Below are 4,574 nucleotides of genomic sequence, written 5' to 3' on the forward strand. Positions count from 1 at the left end.
ACACACACACACACACACACACATTTGTATTGCTATCCCTGTGGGGGCATTGTGAGGTTTCCCATTGCTTCCCCCACAGTCTCACCCTTACCTTAACCCTCCAAAACACTTGGCTAACCTTAACCAGGACACTGAACCGAACTGAAACCCAGTTATAATCACCTTGTTATTTTGAAGTCGTCATCCTCAAATTGAGGTTTGAACCTGTGGGGACCGGCAAAAGGGTTTCCACCAAGACATAAGGTCCCCACGAGGATAGTGTTTTGTCAAGAATTGGTCCCCACGAGGCAGGATAAACAAGCCCACGCACACACAGCTGCCCAGGGTTCTAAAGTCACGTTGTCTCAGTGTGATTGAAGGTCCAGCTGCTAGTTCAGGCCTTTTGATCCCTTTCCCTTTTATGAGAAAGACAAACAGCTCCTCATCATCACCCACACTCCAGTGATTGATACACACACACACACACACTGTGATCACAGCAAGGCTCCCGCTCTCACACACACATTCACATGCTGATGACGGAAACACAGACAGGCACACACACACACACACACACACGCTTGCATTTCCCTCATAAATACCCTCTCTCTGAGTGTAACCATGCTGCTAATGACCTGTTTGAACCAAGAGGGCGAGTGGGGCAGATGAAGCTGAAGCAACTGAAGCTGCAAACGATGACAAGGGTGGCGTGAGCTCCTTTTGGTTTGGACGTTGTTGATGTGACATGAATGCATCAGCTCATGAATTTACAATTGTTTAGTCTATCATAATATTCTAATATTATTATGTGATGATTTCTTGTGTTTCACATAATCTATATTAAAACAGCAGTGACAGCTTTGTTTCAATCCTCTCTCAGAAAACAAGTGCTAGACTACCGTGACATACTTGGTTGACAAAGCTGGCATGTCAAATAATGCAAGTCTTCCTTGAAGTCACACCTACTTTACAGCTGCCTACCAGACAGCCTGTTGTGAGTGTTATTTTATCCTCAGCGATATACATCATGCTGGTCAGCATGTAGCACCAACAACCTTGGCAAAGCGTCCCTGGGATTTTAACCCACAAACCCTTGCTCTATAATCATTGGTGCCCTCTAAGCTAACAAGCCTTTTGGTGCGCTTTCATCAACTTGAACATGACTCAGCATAAACTGGTCCAGGGTGTTATTTAAGTTCTACTCATATCAGGAGGGATTTCAAGCATGTGAATCAGAAGCTTAAAACGTTACACCAGTGTGTCCTTAGATGTGTTACATACGAGCAGCAAACTAAATCTGATTCACATTAAATATGCCTTGAACATTTGTGACACTACTGATGTGGTGTTTTCAGTAAAATGTTTGTTTTTTTCATCACTAATGAAAAATAATGAATAATAAAGAAGACATTATGAAGGACAATCTAAAAGAAAAAACAAAGCTGGAAAAGAGGCAAGCTGTGAGAGAGTAAGGACGTATTGAAATAAAGGACAGTCAAAAGACAAAAAAGGAGAAGTGAGGTCGACTTATTTTCATCTCATGTCCCTCAAGCCCCTCAAGTCCTCTTTCATGCACGGTAATACCTCTGGTAGCATGAACTGCCAGGCTGCTCCATAAATCAGCGTTTGTATGAAATACCAGCAGGAGCCAAAGGTTAAAGGAGAAAATTAGCAGCTGTCTCTTTTTTCTGCTTTCATGTTAGCCGCAGGTCTAATCGCCAAGTGCGCCATCAGCCTCATTTCCACTTTAAAACAAACTCTCCGACAATCCAGGGAGGAGCTGTTTGCCTGCTCTTAGGTTCTATTCCACAGGATTTTGTCCTGAAAGAGGCGCTTCTGTTTCTTCTTCAGGTTGTGGGCGAACTGTGAACATGCTGTTATGTTGACATGTTTCAGCACCTCTGGCCATGATTAGCCTCAGCTACAGTATGAGGCGGTGCTGCTTGTAAATCCAAGGCCTGGTGAACTCAATCGACCCCCTCAGTCCCACGATCTCTGTTATTCTCATCCCCACTGTTTGGACCTCTCAGAGATTGATACGTGCTCTGGCAATAATACTGCAGAGTGGAGAGTTTCTGCACCAAAAAAGGGTATTACTTCTCTCTCATCTGCCCTCTCTCTGTGAGAAGGTACGGGAGGTCTGCAAAAATTTGAATTATTCCATTTGTTCATAGTCCATGGATGTTCCAGAGGCAGCAGTGGTGATCTCCTGGACAAACAGACCCTCCACACCAGTTCACTCTCCCTTTTCACTGTATTCACATGTATGCCAACGCTTCCCTTGTGCAAGTCCTCAGTGACCTTTTTGACTTTGGAAATGTTTGTGGTGGAGTTGTCCAGTACCTACAGAACATCTTACCCCCCTCCATCATTGTCCTCATGAAAACATTGATTGACATGTCATTTTACTCTTTATATGAATGAATGATTGAATGAATGTTTGAATCAATCCATGTTCATTTCAGCCTCATCTAATTTTCTTCCCCTCATTATACAGTAATTTTTGGAGTCTATTAACCACATCTCTGCTGCAGCTTCGTGACAACAGGGGCAGTCATGGACATGGGACGGGAGGCATTTCTGGTCCCCTATGATAACATGAGTAATAGAATATGACGAACTGTGGTGGAAGGAAAGCAAGGTGTCTGCTTTATAGCTCTGTCATAAGGTTATTCATATGACTGTTTTGCCTTTTACTGATTCTAAATGTTTTATATATTGACGTAGTGTTCAGCATGACAAACTCTCACTCAATGGTTTCCGATCTCTGCCTCCTTTCTGTTTTGGCTCTTCAAATTTCTTCAGATTTGCTTTATGGCCCACATGCAAGTGGTGATCCTCAGATCTGCGTTAACCCGTGCCCCTCTGACTTTCTCCCTCTCTTGCACTCATATCTCTCTCCATCTTTAAGTCCTCCATCCATCCGTTCTCATCTTTCACCTCTTACTCCCCCGTGAGAATGTTTTTCCGATCAGTTCTTAGTGCAGGAAACGCAGTGCTCAGCCGCAGCGCTTTGTTGACGTTCCTCTTTGCAGATCTACTCTTGCTGTGTGTTTTGGAACTCATCCACTCTTTGCTCACCTGCTGAGAAGCTGCATGACACTGAATCATCCCAAAACAGGGTCAAACGCTTTCATCTCACTTTTAGATATAGGTTTAGCAGCGCTGGCTGAAGTGTGTGCATATAATATCCAGCTGGCTACAACTGGTGTTCCCGATGGTTGCACCTATCTTATATTCATTTTATTTATGATGGCACCATCACAGTCTTTTCAGTAGCACCATGCAATGCTATATTGCATTCGTCTTACTCGTCTCCACTTATTCAGCCAAGCAAGCTGAAATCACATGCTGTAACAGAATATATTACATATTTTACTGGTGGTAAAGTCATGTGTGACACTAACCTGACAATAATTGTGACCAGCAAGAACAAAAATTGAAAAAAATGGTGAAATTGAATGACAACTATTAGTCTGGTGAGCATGGCTCATACAGAGCAAATAAAATCACGGTCCGTAAAACGCAGTAAAATTCAGGTGAAAACGATGAATCAGCTCCCTGTGATGGCTTAGCCAAGCAGTCCAGCTACTTCCCAGTCCAGAGGTGTATTGATGACTCTTGATAGACCATAATGTCAGTGTTCATGTCTGCCCATGCAGCATGTGCCCAGCAATACATGGGTGACCTGTCCAGAATGTTCACTGCCTCTCAGGCTGGAGCCCTGTGCTCATGCAACAGACGAGGCAGTAAAAAGAATTTTGTCATCACTTTTGAAGTTTATATACATTTGGATTTTTTTTTTCTTAACAACCTAATGAAACATATTTGACCGTGAAAAAAATTGTGAAAGCATTGAAGGATCAATTGTTTCTTGTGAACAAAAATGTAGAAAAATAACTTTACAACATTAAACATTAAACAGAGTAGAAGGTTACATCCCATTTGCAAGCCACAGTGTGGAAAACAGCTGAATTACTGAATACATTGCACAGTGTGAAGGACAAAAGCTGAAAGTTGAACGCACGAGTCAAACACAGGAATGTAACAAAAATGTTTTTTCTCAGCTCTGCTTTGTAATTTTAGTTTCCGGTACTAGTGGATGAAGCCTTTGGTGGCTGAGATGTGGGAGCCGCAGAGTTGAGGGCTATGACACATGTCAAAACTTTACAGTGTGCTTAAGTAAGGGTTAGCAGGTAGTCATTTCAGAGTCGCTCTTGGCTTTGTTGAATGAGGTGTTCAAGTGACATTATTGAATTGAAATAGTTGATCATGACTAAGCGGGTTGCCCTCTGTGTGTTTGTGTAGACTGTGTTTTCGTATGTCTGTACTTGTGGGGACCAACTCACCAACGCAAGTTCAAGCCTCAATTGGAACGACGAAGAATTAAAAAAAAAAAATCAAAATAACGGGGTCATTATAATTGGGTGTAAGTTTGGTTCAGAGTCCTTGAAAGACAAACGTGTGTGTGTCTTTATTGCTCTCATTTGTCATGAACCAGTGACTTGGTCACACTAGGCTAACTGACACTATGCAAAGAGCGTTTACATTAAATGTAAATATCTATTTTCATCTATGTATCCATCATCAGGTTG

Source organism: Synchiropus splendidus, chromosome 2 (assembly GCF_027744825.2).
Source record: "Synchiropus splendidus isolate RoL2022-P1 chromosome 2, RoL_Sspl_1.0, whole genome shotgun sequence".
Taxonomy (NCBI): domain Eukaryota; kingdom Metazoa; phylum Chordata; class Actinopteri; order Syngnathiformes; family Callionymidae; genus Synchiropus; species Synchiropus splendidus.